This window comes from Hibiscus syriacus, unplaced genomic scaffold, assembly GCF_006381635.1.
Source record: "Hibiscus syriacus cultivar Baekdansim isolate YM2019G1 unplaced genomic scaffold, ASM638163v2 tig00111053_pilon, whole genome shotgun sequence".
Taxonomy (NCBI): domain Eukaryota; kingdom Viridiplantae; phylum Streptophyta; class Magnoliopsida; order Malvales; family Malvaceae; genus Hibiscus; species Hibiscus syriacus.
Window position 1 is genome coordinate 625,400 of NW_024062964.1, and position 17,159 is coordinate 642,558.

General features: G+C 34.0%; 3 pseudogenes; all 3 read right to left on the bottom strand.

Moving 5' to 3' along the window:
- Positions 1–1,558: 1,558 nt before the first annotated feature.
- LOC120151340 lies at positions 1,559–11,557 on the bottom strand (annotated as a pseudogene).
- A 740-nt stretch (positions 11,558–12,297) lies between these two features.
- Positions 12,298–14,650, bottom strand: LOC120151341 (annotated as a pseudogene).
- A 935-nt stretch (positions 14,651–15,585) lies between these two features.
- On the bottom strand, positions 15,586–16,737 carry LOC120151342 (annotated as a pseudogene).
- Positions 16,738–17,159: the final 422 nt, after the last annotated feature.

Genomic DNA, 17,159 nt, shown 5'->3' on the forward strand with positions numbered 1-17,159 from the left:
GACGAGAGTTGGGGCGGGTAACCCTATACGAGGCATGGACCAATATTGTTAGTAGGGAAGAGTTCCTGGTACTTTGTTCATTTTTATGGAGTATCTTCTATTGAAGGGTCCTTTAACAGTTTGTGAATGTAGCTTTTTCATGGTATTTTTGTCCCCCATGCTCTCGGCCTTCAGCTTCACCTTACAGAGAAAGGGTTTGGAACCAGAGCCGTCTCATACATTTTCAGAGTCCGAGTAAAAATTTAAAATATGTCTTTATAAAATGAGAGTATATTTCATTATTTTGAACAATTAATTTAATATTACATAAATAAGTCATAGAAAATGATTAAATTTGTGAAAATATATTATTTTTATTATTTTATTAAGAAAACACTTTAAATAAAACTAAAAGAGAATAAATATAAAAAAATTGAATGCATGTATGACACATGACTTAATTTTGAATAATAAATAAACAAAAAATTGTATATTATTTTATTGTTAGATTGAGAACGAAGAAGATTAAAAATTAAAGTATATTTGATAAATTGAAGAATAAGGTTTAAAAAAAAGAAAAAAAATTGATTAGATTTAATTCAAAATTGAATAAATAAATTAGAGAAATGGAGAAAGAGGGTCAAAAGCTAAACATCTTGTGAAAATATAAATTAAGGGCCTTAATTATAAATATAAAAAATTGATTAAATTTAATTCAAAAATAAATGAATTAATAAGAGAAATGGAAAAAGAGAATAAAACTAAAACTTTTATGAAATTATAAAAATTAGAGGCTCTAAATATAAATATAAAAATCTGGAGTCCTAATTATACGTATAAAAAATTGGGGCATGAGCGATTATTCAGGATGCTCCCTTAGAGTCGGCCTGCTTTGAACTCATTTCAAGTGGTTCGCTCTCTTATAACAATTGATATATATATATATATATATATATATATATATATATATATATATATATATATGGGCAGGAATGAGTTACAAAATGTAAAACTCTTTTAGTTTTACATAGATTTAAATCGTTGGATGAGTGAAAAATAGATGGTTGAGATTAAAAGTAAAAAATGTGAAGATTAAAACAATGAGTTTGTCTCACCCTTTGATTTCACTCATCCAACGATCTTAAATCTGTGTAAAACTAAATAATTTTACATTATGTAAGTGTATCTTAACCATATATATATATATATATCACTTCACGATAAATGATTTTTTATAATATATCTTTAAAAATATACATTAATATATTTTATTAAAGTAATTAAAATACGTAGCAAAAAACTATAATTAACCCCAATAAATTGGGGAAAGAAAGCCAAATAGAGACTATTTTGAACATTGTTATCCAATAGACGCGCTAAAAATAATACGGCTATTCACACCGGTAACTCTTGCCCGCTAAAAATATCTCCGATGTCGGTGATTACTGTTCCTTTTCCTTTTCTGATTTCACTTTCTGCATCTGTGAAACTATATACTCAGACCCTGTTTCAAATTTCAACCCAAATCCCAACGCCGTTTCGGCTCCATTAGATTCTCGACCCTTTTGGGTTTGTTTTTCTAATGGAGCTGAGGGTGAATGTAATGTAGGCCAAAAACCTCAAACACGTCAACCTCATCACGAAAATGAGGGTCTACGCCGTCGTTTAAATCAACGGCAATCCTCAGACGAACCAGAAAACTCCCGTTGACAAAGAAAATGGGTCCAACCCAGAGTGGAATTGCCGCATGAAGTTCATCGTCGACAAAGCTCACGTCCACCAGAACATCTTCCTCGATCGTGTTTTCCCTCAAATCGAGCCGCGTGATCGGTGACAAGGACATCGGCGCCATCCAGGTCTCCTTCAGGGAACTGGTCCGCCAAACCTACTGCAACCACATGGTCGACCAGAACGTCAGCTACAGCGTGGTGTCTCCCGAGGGAAAATCGAGAGGCATCCCGAATTTCTCGTAGGTTCGTGGGGAATCTCATCGGCATTGTTCGGTACCCTCAGCTTCCGGGGGGCTGTACAAGAAATACAAGGGGCAAGCCCTTTTTTTGGCGCTTGCGTCTCCACAGCACGGTGGTTCGTATCCTTGTCCGCCGCCGCATTGGATGAGCATGTATCCTTATCCGCCATCATAGGGGATGAGCATGTATCATTATCCGACGCCGCATGAGATGAGCATGTATCCTTATCAGCCGGCATACGGTTACCGTCAGGTCCCTGCACCCGTTTCAGGCTATGGATATCAACAGCCGCCACAGGGCGACAATGGTAAACCTCCAAATTATCGATCTGTAAATGAGGATATTTAGGTTTGAGCTGGAAATAAATCAATGGTTTTTTTTAAATGTTTGAAGCATTTCATTAAGCACGTTGGGGAATTGAACCCAGAACCTAGTGTAGTTTAAACAACGCTTCAACCACTAGAACACACACCATATTAGTTTTTTATTTTCAAAATATTTTATATATTATGTTTCAAATTATGGTCGAAAAATGAAAATAAAAATCTATTAATTGGATTCGAATATAAAATTTTATCTTGGAGTGGTTCACCTTAACTACCAAAGTAAATGAAAAATATAAAAAACACTTACACTATACTTATATATTGTTAATATCTATTAAAAGTACAAGTTTAATTTTTTTATTTTTTAAATTAGATTTTTTCATTTTATTTGTTTCATAATTATTTTTTCAATTATATTATGAATTATATATTTTTAAAAATATAATTATATTAAAATTTTACTTAACGAATCTAAAATTACAAACACAACTTAAATATATAAATTAATTTTATTTTTCATAATTATTTTTAAATTATTATATATGTATTATAGTTTAAAAAATAAAATTATATTTAAAAAATCCATAGTTACAAACACAATTTTAATATGTAAACTTATATTTTAATAATGTAAGTAACACTTTGATATTTTTACAAAAAATTGTTAAATAATTTTTTTTACAAATTTTAAGATTATATTTAATTTAGTCTTTCGAATATATAAATTATTCTTTAAAGTTAGAAGGTAATTTTACTCCTCACTCTATTGAAAAAAATTGAGTCTTATACTGAAAATATTTTTGAAATAACTTTTACTAAGGGTTTTTAACTTCAATTGAGTCAAAAAATGATTTTTAAGTATAATGGTACCGATATTACTAGATCAGTACTGATATTGTTCAAGCGGTATCGATACAAATATCGATGCTGAAGCCCAAAATTATGAAGTAGAACCGATACTGCTGTGGCAGTACCGATACTGTATGCAAGTTTGACAAAAACAAAATTCTAAAATATTATCGATACTATATACAATATTGATATTACTTAGTATAGTAGTACCAATACTCCTAGTGGTGGTATCGATACTACCTTTTTGGTTTTGAATTTGTCAAAATTTCAATATACTCAAATGGTACTGATACTATATACAGTATCGATACTACTGAATATAGTATTACTGATACCCTTGTAACATTACCGATACTAGATTTTCCCAACGGTCATGTTTTTGTATTTATTGCAGTGAGTATCAATACTGAGAGATCGAGAACCGATACTATAAGCTTTTGGACAACATTTATTGCGGTAAACTACCTCCCAACGGCTTTATTCATTCTACAACTCAAACGGTTATAATTAATTGATGGAGTATAAAAATAAGATTTCAAGTCATATGTGAAGATAAGATATAAAAGAGAGCCAAAAACAACAAATTTGAGTCAAGTCAACATTATTCATTTTGCTTTCAAAGAACACTTTTTGTATTCATTTGTATTTATTTCTCAATTGTTCTTATTTGTTCTTGAATTGTGCAAACACATTCCTAGTGAGGATTTTATAAGTTTGCAATTTGTAATTTTCTCTTTGAGAGAGTGTCTCGAGAATTTGGGGTATAATTATTGAGGGAGTTTGTACGGTTACACCTTATCCTTAAAGGTAGATATAAATTAGTGAATTTGTAAAATCTTTAGTGTGAATAGCTAAGGTAGTGGATGTAGACTTTGGTTGATAAAGTCAAACCACTCTAAATTCTTATCTTTAATTTTCTAAACTTTCACCAAAAAATTTAATTGTCAATTCATCCCTTCGTGACTATTTCATTTATTCGATTGACTCAACACAAATGTTTGATTTACTTAATTACTTTAAGTCAAAATTTTATGTTCAAATCCGATAAATAGCTTTTTATTTTTATTTTTCTGCGATAAGTTAAAACATAATATATAAAATGTTTTGAAAACAAGAAATAAGTATGATGTGTGCACCACTGGTTGAGGCACTGCTTAAACTTCACCAGGTACTGGGTCAATTCCCCATGCGCTCAATATAGAATTGTTTCATTTTTCCTTTGTCACATTGGTGGAAATATCATTTAATTAAAATATTAAAAATAATGTAAAAAGTCATCCAATCATATCATGACATGTGTCATGAAATCTATCACCTTTTACACGTGTCGTTCTATGATTGAAAGATTAAATATATTTAATAAATTTAAAATTATAATCAACTTTATATAACATGTAAATAATAAGGATTAAATGTGTAGTAGACTAATTTTATTAACTGTCGCATCAATAATTCCGTTAAATGTTAACGACGAGTGATCTGATTGAATACATTTAAATAGTTGGGTGACCGATTGACAAAAATTCAAAAATGATGATCAAAATGAACATGAGCTATAGTTGGGTGGTCTATGGTATTGTTACCCTAAAATCAAATAAACTTGGAATCAAATTCCAAGGTTATGCATATTCTTTTATAACCATTGATATTGATCTATTAATCGATTAATTGAGTTCAAATAATATAAAAATAAGAATGTCACGGCTCAAAACTAGGACCCGAGATCCATCACATTTAATTGTTAGGGGTGCTTATCGAGCGAGTCGATCGTGAGATGGGCAGTGCTCGACTCGACTCGTTGCTCGTTAAAATTTTGCTCGAATCGTGCTCGTTAAAAAACTTGTTACTCGATTTGTGCTCGTTAAACTCGTTGCTTGTTAACCTCATTGAAATTTTTATCTTATTTTTTTTTCTATAGGTAAAATCAAATAATGATATAAATTAATAGGTTGGTTATTTATCATGTTTTAATAGAGTATGATTCCTCGACTCAGCTAGTTAAGATCTCGAGTCGAGTCAATCCAAATCGAGCTTTTACCAATTTTGACCGAGTCAAGTTTGAGCTGCTCACGAACTTCTCAATTCATTAAGTACCCTATTAATCGTCTAAGAGATTTTGTAATATTTTAAAGGCTTAATACAAAAATAAGTGTCCAAACTATATTTTTTTCCCCAAATATGTGTCTAAACTATTTTTTAACTCTTCTATGTGCCTAACGTTACAAATATTACCCATTTAGGTGCTCGAGCCGTGAACGGTGTTAATTTCCCGTTAAATGACACATGTCACATCATGATAATTTTAAAATTTTTATTTAAAATTAAAAAATTAAAATTATATATATTTTTAAAAAGAAAACAAAAATTTTGAAACAAACCTAAAACTTTGAAAACCTTCATTTCAACCTCTAAATCCACGCTGACCTCGCCTTTTATCATTGACGAAGCTCTACCCGACCTCCCCTTCCCCCGGCGACCAAAACCCCCCATGAAATCGTGATCGATCGAAAGTCGATAGACGACGAATCAACATTTTATACCCAACAAACCCTGGGACGAAAATCGCGTTCCCACGCAATTCCGACTGCCAATCGACAGAAACTATGATGATGTATGAGTATAGGATGCATAACTGCACTTTGTGTTATAGGATGTCATCTCATAACTGTTGTTTGATTACCTATGTTAATGTTATTTGTTGCAGGCATTTATAATCGCTTCAACTGCAACACAGGAAGAGATGCTTAACTGGTATTAATACGATTGAATGCAAGGTCTTCTTTTATTTCTGCTATGCCGTTGAATGTTTGAAGCAAGAATTGACAGTCTGTAATTCATGATCTTTGATACCACAGAATCAAGTAATTTATAATAATGTATTTCAGCTTTGCTAGAAATTCAATAGTGATCATATAATTATAATGGAAGGTCAATATATATATATATATAAATGAAATCGCACTATGACTTGGTATACATGATTGTTTTAGTTGAGATCACACAACACTAATTAGTAAAGATTCATGTGATTATGTATTTGAAAGTTATAGGACTTTTAAGCACATTAAAAGTGAGTCAATATGTTTCGGGCTTCTCATATATACCTTCTCATATATACGAACACTGCTATGGAACTTTTTAAACTCTTCCCTACAAAGATTGGAGCCTTCCATAGTTGGAGTGTAAAAGGGGCCACAAGCAGAACCCAGAAAGTGGCACATCTATGACCTTTAGCTTGATTTGCGATTTGAATATAATATTATTATACTATTGACGTGGATAACAAACATATCAAAAAGTAATTTAATTCCAAAAACACAAGTCCTAGTGTATTAACCATTAATGAACTTTTAAAAAAGCAAAGCTTCAAGAAGCTAATCAACAATCAGAGTGGCGCAGCGGAACCCACGAATCGAAACCTGGCTCTGATATACCAGAGAAGCCTTCCTCTAATTTTTCTGTTGATTTTCTTTTCACCTATGTATGGTGCTTTGAATTTGTTTAGGAAGATGAAGGAAGACTAATTATGCGAGTTGAAATTTGCATACTTACAACATCTTATTAGAAAAATCACCAATATATTTTACACAACGAGGATTCTTTTTTAAGGTAGAAAAAGGGTAATCCCTAGCACTGATCTACCAAACTGGTTAGATCATATGACAGACTAGCAATATTATTGAAGCATTCGACAATGCCAGCCAGGCCGAACACATATTTGGCAGGAAATAAAGAAAGTGAACCATTAATGTATTCACCTGTCGAGCGGAGGCTGACTTATAAGTGAGCATAGCAATCCTACAACCGAATTGATGGGACCGAAGAAAGGAAATATGATCATCACACTGTGTACCATGTGAATCAGATTTGTTCATATCAGTGTTAAGCCTAAAATGGAAAAATTGTGTGCGAAAAATGAAGTGGAAAGCATGTAAGAAGAATGGAGAACCCATAAAAACAGGTCATAGCAGAAATACCCCCCATTCTTCTCTAACCCATAAAAACCATTCGCAACTATATATTCATTCAATGCTAGTATTTGTATTAAAAAAATGATGTATTCAGAAAATCTAAGCAATAATCAGAGTGGCGCAGCGGAAGCATGGTGGGCCCATAACCCACAAGTCCCAAGATCGAAACCTGGCTCTGATATACCGGAGAAGGCTTCTTCTAATATTTTGTTGATTTTCCTTTCTTCGATGTTGTATTTTTTTGGGCCCAGAGTAATGGTATTCGATTGATTAGCTTCGAAGCGCAGTGCCTGAGACTATATCTCCATGAAATAATTTGGTTCATCAAATACCAGGTGACTTAACATTAAGATGACCGCAGCATCCGGCCACCCAGAACGCGGAAGGAGCGAAAAGACATTAGAATGATTAAGTAGTTGATCACCAAAAGCCCAGTACATGGCGGAAGCCGATGGGAGCGTTCAGATAAACACATAGAGGTCGCAAATAGATATATGTACTTGAATTCTTTTTAGGCTTCCACATAGCATGCATAATCTCCCTGTAATCAATGTAAAACATTATTTCTAAATGTATTTTACTGTAGAATCATAGTAACTATAATGTAAGACTCACACAGTGACGTCATGTTCCCCGAAAGTATAGAGGATGTTCGTTGCACCAGTGAAATACAACACCAGCTTAGTTGGACCATGGTGAGTTACACCTTCGTCCTGCAAGACAAAAAAACACAAGTTAAAAAGTAATAAGAAAAAGATGAAGATCAAATCAAAAACTATGGAAAGATTGGTTTGTAGTTTTTACCTGCCCATAAACAAGGGCTGCAATCATCAAATACCAGGCAGTGTATGTGGTCATTCCAAGGCCCAGAAAAGACCAGATTCTGTAGTTGTGAAACGAAGGGATGAACACTATGGTGGCACAGCAAGCTCCAAAGATGTAAATCCATGTCCTCTTGTCTAACTTATCATTTATGTAATGTATATTACTGTAATAAACTCAAGGGAATAAAGAAAGAAAAACCCAGAAATCAGCTGATTAGTTCATCAAAATTGAGAATTGATTAAAGAAAAAAAAATGGGACCTGACACATGAAGCTGAATGACAGATCCAAAGAGAAGAAAAGTGCAGTTAAAAGCCAATCCAATAGCTTTCCAGTAAGGTCCCAATAGATCTTCCAACACTTCAAACCACTGCATATGTATAAGAAAAAATAAAAATTTATTCATTTTTTATAGAAAATTTGAAGATGGTGATCTTTCAAAAGCTAACATGTATAACATGGTTCTTGAAGCTGACATCCTCTTTCTTCTTTCTGTTTCGATATTCAATATAAAGAACACTGATTAGTTATGCTTTCCAGCTTCCAAGAACACCATAGAAAATCTGCATAATAATCCCAGAAAACATTCCCATTTGAGAGAAAGAATATGGCAGTGCTAATGGCACTTGATCCACCTGCAACATCACCACCAAAAATAATTCAGCTTCGAGAAGAAGAAAAAAGAAAGAAAGGAAGAAATCATCTTGATCATTTATGAATTATGACAAGTCCTAGATTGTTAGAATGTGTATTAACCATTAACAAATTTTGCAAAGCTTTATAAAGCTAGCCAACAATCAGAGTGGCGCAGCGAAAGCGTGGTGGGCCTATAACCCACAGGTCCCAGGATCGAAACCTGGATCTGATATGATCAAAGAAGATTTTCATATGTTTTTTTCTTTTTGGAGTTTTTCTTCTCTCTGTTGAAGTTTTAATTTTTATCAGCAAAAGCAATTCAGATTGGAGAAGTAGATCAAATGGTTTCTTTTCTTGTACATGAATTCAGGGAATGTAATTATGGTGGGATGAGATGTTAGGAGATGTAGGAAGTTTACATGTTGGATCTTCTTCATTCTTCAAGTCAATGGACATGAATGTACCTGCACAGATTTTGTCAAATTCACCCTCCACAACCACCAAACTTAACCTGTGTGGAAAAGATAATGCGTTGGCAATGAAGTTAAAATATTTACTACATCCTAAGCTAAGCTGCAATACAATAATCTTTCAATCCTATAAACCACATGCTAACAAAGACTGATCATTCCTTCATCAAACATGTCATGCTCCACAACACATCACTTCACATGAAAACAAACCATATTACTTATGGCAATCGGAAAATAGAGTGCAGTGTCTTTAAAGGGAAAATACAACTGAAGTACTAGGCATATGAAGCTGAGACAACCCTATGTCACTGCACAATGCAAGTTATAGAGATATTCGTTTTCTTATATTTTAAACGGAAAGTTCTCCACAAAAATACAACTGAATTATCTGCTCAAAGCATTATCACAAATCCTATATTGGTTTCTCCATCAATGTTGAAAATATGACCACCTCCAGGTTTAAAACAAGTACTTATTTGCATGTTAAACACATTCTTCAAGTTCACTCTCAATTCTGTTTCAATTGACAGCAGATTCATCATCAGCTTTCCACCTAAATCAAAATGAACCATAAAACATAAAGTCCAACAATAGACATAAATACATATATATCATCAGTTTCTTTTGAATGAATCAAACTAAATTCTTCACAGCCACTACCTCTCTAACATCACATTGTGTACCATGTGAATCAAATTTGTTCATATCAGTGTCAAGCATAAAATGGAAAATTGTGTGCGAAAAATTAAGTGGAAAGCATGTAAGAAGAATGGAGAAACCATAAAAACAGGTCATAGCAGATGTAGCCCCCCCCCCCAATTCTTCTCTAACCCATAAAAAACATTCACAACTATATATTCATTCAATGCTAGCATTTGTATTAAGTAGAAATGATATATTTATAAACTCGAAAATAAGTCAACAATCAGAGTGGCGCAACGGAAGCGTGGTGGGCCCATAACCCACAAGTCCTAGGATCGAAACTTGGCTCTGATATATCAGAGAAGGCTTCTTCTAATATTTTGTTGATTTTCCTTTCTCCGATGTTGTATTTTTTTTGGGCCCAGAGTAATGGTATTCGATCGATTAGCTTCGATGCGTAGTGCCTGAGACTATATCTCCATGAAATAATTTGGTTCATCAAATACCAGGTGACTTAACATTAAGATGACCGTAGCATCCGGCCACCCAGAATGCGGAAGGAGCGAAAAGACATTAGAATGATTAAGTAGTTGATCACCAAAATCCCAGTACATGGCAGAAGCCGATGGGAGCGTTCAGATAAACACATAGAGGTCGCAAATAGATATATGTACTTGAATTCTTTTTAGGCTTCCACTTAGCATGCATAATCTCCCTGTAATCAATGTAAAACATTATCTCTAAATGTATTTTACTGTAGAATAATAGTAACTATAACGTAAGACTCACACAGTGACGTCATGTTCCCCGAAAGTATAGAGAATGTTCGTCGCACCGGTGAAATACAACACCAGCTTAGTTGGACAATGGTGAGTTACACCTTCTTCCTGCAAGACAAAGAAAAAACACAAGTTAAAAAGTAATAAGAAAAAGATGAAGATCAAATCAAAAACTATGGAAAGATTGGTTTGTAGTTTTTACCTGCCCATAAACAAGGGCTGCAATCGTCAAATACCAGGCAGTGTATGTGGTCATTCCAAGGCCCAGAAAAGACCAGATTCTGTAGTTGTGAAATGAAGGGATGAACATTATGGTGGCACAGCAAGCTCCAAAGATGTATATCCATGTCCTATTGTCTAACTTATCATTTATGTAATGTATATTACTGTAATAAACTCAAGGGAATAAAGAAAAAAACCCAGAAATCAACTGATTAGTTCATCAAAATTGAGAATTGATTAAAGAAAAAAAAATGGGACCTGGCACAGGAAGCTGAATGACAGATCCAAAGGGAAGAAAAGTGCAGTTAAAAGCCAATCCAATAGCTTTCCAGTAAGATCTCAATAGATCATCCAACACTTCAAACCACTGCATATGTATAAGAAAAAATAAAAATTTATTCATTTTTTTAGAAAATTTGAAGATGGTGATCTTTGAAAAGATAACATGTATAACATGGTTCTTGAAGCTGACATCCTCTTTCTCCTTTCTGTTTCGATATTCAATATAAAGAGCACTGATTAGTTATGAAGTCCAGCTTCCAAGAACACCATAGAAAATCTGCATAATAATCCCAGAAAGCATTCCCATTTGAGAGAAAGAATATGGCAGTGTTAATGGCACTTGATCCACCTGCAACATCAATACCAAAAACAATTAAGCTATGAGAAGAAGAAAAAAGAAAGGAATGAAGAAATCATCTTGATCATTTATGAATTATGACAAGTCCTAGATTGTTAGAATGTGTATTAACTATTAACAAATTTTGCAAAGCTTCATAAAGCTAGCCAACAATCAGAGTGGCGCAGCGGAAGCGTGGTGGGCCCATAACACACAGGTCCCAGGATCGAAACCTGGCTCTGATATGATCAAAGAAGATTTTCATCTGTTTTTTTCTTTTTGGAGTTTTTCTTTTCTCTGCTAAAGTTTTAATTTTTATCAGTAAAAGCAATTCAGATTGGAGAAGTAGATCAAATGGTTTCTTTTCTTGTACATGAATTCAGGGAATGTAATTATGGTGGAATGAGATGTTAGGAGATATAGAAAGTTTACATGTTGGATCTTCTTCATTCTTCAAGTCAATGGACATGAATATACCTGCACAGATTTTGTCAAATTCACCCACCACAACCACCAAACTTAACCTGTGTAGAAAAGATAATGTGTTGGAAATGAAGTTGAAATATTTACTATATCCTAAGCTAAGCTGCAATACCATAATCTTTCAATCCTATAAACCACATGCTAACAAAGGCTGATCCTTCCTTCATCAAACATGCCATGCTCCACAACACATCACTTCACATGAAAACAAACCATATTACTTATGGCAATTAGAAAGTAGAGTGCAGTGCCTTTAAAGGGAAAATACAACTGAAGTACTAGGCATATGAAGCTGAGACAACCCTATGTCACTGCACAATGCAAGTTATAGAGATATTCGTTTTCTTATCTTTTAAGCGAAAAGTTCTCCACAAAAATACAACTGAATTATCTGCTCAAAGCATTATCACAAATCCTATATTGGTTTCTCCATCAATATTGAAAATATGACCACCTCCAGGCTTAAAACAAGTACTTATTTGCATGTTAAACACATTCTTTAAGTTCACTCTCAATTCTGTTTCAATTGGCAGCAGATTCATCATCAGCTTTCCACCTAAATCAAAATGAACCATAAAACATAAAGTCCAAGAATAGACATAAATACATATATATCATCAGCTTCTTTTGAATGAATCAAGCTAAATTCTTCACAGACACTGCCTCTCTAACATCACATTGTGTACCATGTGAATCAGATTTGTTCATATCAGTGTCAAGCCTAAAATGGAAAATTGTGTGCGAAAAATGAATTGCAAAGCATGTAAGAAGAATGAAGAAGCCATAAAAACAGGTCATAGCAGATGTAGCCCCCCCTAATTCTTCTCTAACCCATAAAAAACATTCGCAACTATATATTCATTCAATGCTAGCATTTGTATTAAGTAGAAATGATATATTTATAAACTCAAAAATTAGCCAACAATCAGAGTGGCGCAGCGGAAGCGTGGTGGGCCCATAACCCACAGGTCCCAGGATCGAAACTTGGCTCTGGTATATCAGAGAGGGCTTTTTCTAATATTTTGTTGATTTTCCTTTCTCCGATGTTGTATTTTTTTTGGGCCAGAGTAATGGTATTCGATCGATTAGCTTCGATGCGCAGTGCCTGAGACTATATCTCCATGAAATAATTTGGTTCATCAAATACCAGGTGACTTAACATTAAGATGACCGCAGCATCCGGCCACCCAGAACGCGGAAGGAGCGAAAAGACATTAGAATGATTAAGTAGTTGATCACCAAAAGCCCAGTACATTGCGGAAGTCGATGGGAGCGTTCATATGAACACATAGAGGTCGCAAATAGATATATGTACTTGAATTCTTTTTAGGCTTCCATATAGCATGCATAATCTCCCTGTAATCAATGTAAAACATTATTTCTAAATGTATTTTACTGTAGAATCATAGTAACTATAACGTAAGACTCACACAGTGACGTCATGTTCCCCGAAACTATGGTGAGTTACACCTTCTTCCTGCAAGACAAAGAAAAAACACAAGTTAAAAAGTAATAAGAAAAAGATGAAGATCAAATCAAAAACTATGGAAATATTAGTTTGTAGGTTTTACCTGCCCATAAACAAGGGCTGCAATCGTCAAATACCAGGCAGTGTATATGGTCATTCCAAGGTCCAGAAAAGACCAGATTCTGTAGTTGTGAAATGAAGAGATGAACACTGTGGTGGCACAGCAAGCTCCAAAGATGTAAATCCATGTCCTTTTATCTAACTTATCATTTATGTAATATATATTATTGTAATAAACTAAAGGGAAGAAAGAAAGAAAAACCCAAAAATCAGCTGATTAGTTCATAAAAATTGAGAATTGATTAAAGATAAAAAAATGGGACCTGGCACAGGAAGTTGAATGACAGATCCAAAGAGAAGAAAAGTGCAGTTAAAAGCCAATCGATTAGCTTTCCAATAAGGTCCCAATAGATCATCCAACACTTCAAACCACTGCATATGTATAAGAAAAAATAAAAATTTATTCATTTTTTTTAGAAAATTTGAAGATGGTGATCTTTGAAAAGCTAACATATATAACATGGTTCTTGAAGCTGACATCATCTTTCTCCTTTCTGTTTCGATATTCAATATAAAGAACACTGATTAGTTATGCTGTCCAGCTTCCAAGAACACCATAGAAAATATGCATAATAATCCCAGAAAGTATTCCCATTTGAGAGAAAGAATATGTCATTGTTAATGACACTCAATCCACCTACAACATCACCACCAAAAATAATTCAACTTTGAGAATATGAAAAAAGAAAGGAAGGAAGAAATCATCTTGATCATTTATGAATTATGACAAGTCCTAGATTGTTAGAATGTGTATTAACCATTAACAAATTTTGCAAAGCTTCATAAAGCTAGCCAACAATCAGAGTGGCGCAGCGGAAGCGAGGTGGGCCCATAACCCACAGGTTCCAGGATCGAAACCTGGCTCTGATATGATCAAAGAAGATTTTCATCTGTTTTTTTCTTTTTGGAGTTTTTCTTCTCTCTGCTGAAGTTTTAATTTTTATCAGCAAAAGTAATTCAGATTGGAGAAGTAGATCAAATGGTTTCTTTTCTTGTACATGAATTCAGGGAATGTAATTATGGTGGGATGTGATGTTAGTAGATGTGGAAAGTTTACAGGTTGGATCTTCTTCATTCTTCAAGTCAATGGACATGAATATACCTGCACAGATTTTGTCAAAATCACCCTCCACAACCACCAAACTTAACCTGTGTCGAAAAGATAATGCGTTGGCAATGAAGTTGAAATACTTACTACATCCTAAGCTAAGCTGCAATACAATATTCTTTCAATCCTATAAACCACATGCTAACAAAGTATGATGCTTCCTTCATCAAACATGCCATGTTCCACAACACATCACTTCACATGAAAATAAACCACATTACTTATGGCAATTAGAAAGTAGAGTGCAGTGCCTTTAAAGGGAAAATACAACTGAAGTACTAGGCATATGAAGCTGAGACAACCCTATGTCATTGCACAATGCAAGTTATAGAGATATTCGTTTTCTTATCATTTAAACGGAAAGTTCTCCATAAAAATACAACTGAATTATCTGCTCAAAGCATTATCAGAAATCCTATATTGGTTTCTCCATCAATGTTGAAAATATGACCACCTCCAGGCTTAAAACAAGTACTTATTTGCATGTTAAACACATTCTTTAAGTTCACTCTCAATTCTGTTTCAATTGGCAGAAGATTCATCATCAGCTTTCAGCCTAAATCAAAATGAACCATAAAATATAAAGTCCAATAATAGACATAAATACCTATATATCATCAGCTTCTTTTGAATGAATCAAACTAAATTCTTCACAGCCACTGCCTCTCTAACATCACGCTGTGTACCATGTGAATCAGATTTGTTCATATCAGTGTCAAGCCTAAAATGGAAAATTATGTGCGAAAAATGAATCGGAAAGCATGTAAGAAGAATGGAGAAGCCATAAAAACAGGTCATAGCAGATGTAGCCCCCCCCCAATTATTCTCTAACCTATAAAAAACATTCACAACTATATATTCATTCAATGCTAGCATTTGTATTAAGTAGAAATGATATATTTATAAACTCGAAATTAAGCCATTAATCAGAGTGGCACAGCGGAAGCATGGTGGGCCCATAACCCACAGGTCCCAGGATTGAAACTTGGCTCTGATATATCAGAGAAGGCTTCTTCTAATATTTTTTTGATTTTCCTTTCTCCGATGTTGTATTTTTTTTTTGGCCCAGAGTAATGGTATTCGATCGATTAGCTCCGATGCGCAGTGCCTGAGACTATATCTCTAAGAAATAATTTGGTTCATCAAATACCAGTTGAAGTAACATTAAGATGACCGCAGCATCCAGCCACCCAGTATGCGGAAGGAGCGAAATGGCATTAGAATGATTAAGTAGTTGATCACCAAAAGCCCAGTACATGGCGGAAGCTGATGGGAGCATTCAGATGAACACATAGAGGTCGCAAATAGATATATGTACTTGAATTCTTTTTAGGCTTCCACATAGCATGCATAATCTCCCTATAATCAATGTAAAACATTATTTCCAAATGTATTTTACTGCAGAATCATAGTAACTATAACGCAAGACTCACACAGTGACGTCATGTTCCCCAAAAGTATAGAGGATGTTCGTCGCACCGATGAAATACAACACCAGCTTAGTTGGACCTTAGAGAGTTACACCTCCTTCCTGCAAGACAAAGAAAAACACAAGTTAAAAGTAATAAGAAAAAGATGAAGATCAAATCAAAAACTATGGAAAGATTAGTTTATCGTTTTTACCTGCCCATGAACAAGGGCTGCAATCGTCAAATACCAGGCAGTGTATGTGGTCATTCCAAGGCCCAGAAAAGTCCAGATTCTGTAGTTGTGAAATGAAGAGATGAACACTGTGGTGGCACAGCAAGCTTCAAAGATGTAAATCCATGTCCTTTTATCTAACTTATCATTTATGTAATATATATTATTGTAATAAACTAAAGGGAAGAAAGAAAGAAAAACCCAAAAATCAGCTGATTAGTTCATAAAAATTGAGAATTGATTAAAGATAAAAAAATGGGACATGGCACAGGAAGCTGAATGAAAGATCCAAAGAGAAGAAAAGTGCAATTAAAAGCCAATCCAATAGCTTTCCAATAAGGTCCCAATAGATCATCCAACACTTCAAACCACTGCATATGTATAAGAAAAAATAAAAATTTATTCATTTTTTTTTAGAAAATTTGAAGATGGTGATCTTTGAAAAGCTAACATATATAATATGGTTCTTGAAGCTGACATCCTCTTTCTCCTTTTTGTTTCGATATTCAATATAAAGAACACTGATTAGTTATGCTGTCCAGCTTCCAAGAACACCATAGAAAATATGCATAATAATCCCAGAAAGCATTCCCATTTGAGATAAAATATATGGCAGTGTTAATGGCACTTGATCCACCTGCAACATCACCACCAAAAATAATTCAACTTTGAGAATAAGAAAAAAGAAAGGAAGGAAGAAATCATCTTGATCATTTATGAATTATGACAAGTCCTAGATTGTTAGAATGTGTATTAACCATTAACAAATTTTGCAAAGCTTCATAAAGCTAGCCAACAATCAGAGTGGCGCAGCAGAAGTGTGGTGGGCCCATAACCCACAGGTCCAAGGATCGAAAACTGGCTCTGATATGATCAAAGAAGATTTTCATCTGTTTTTTTCTTTTTGGAGTTTTTCTTTTCTCTGTTAAAGTTTTAATTTTTATCAGTAAAAGCAATTCAGATTGGAGAAGTAGATCAAATGGTTTCTTTTCTTGTACATGAATTCAGGGAATGTAATTATGGTGGAATGAGATGTTAGGAGATATA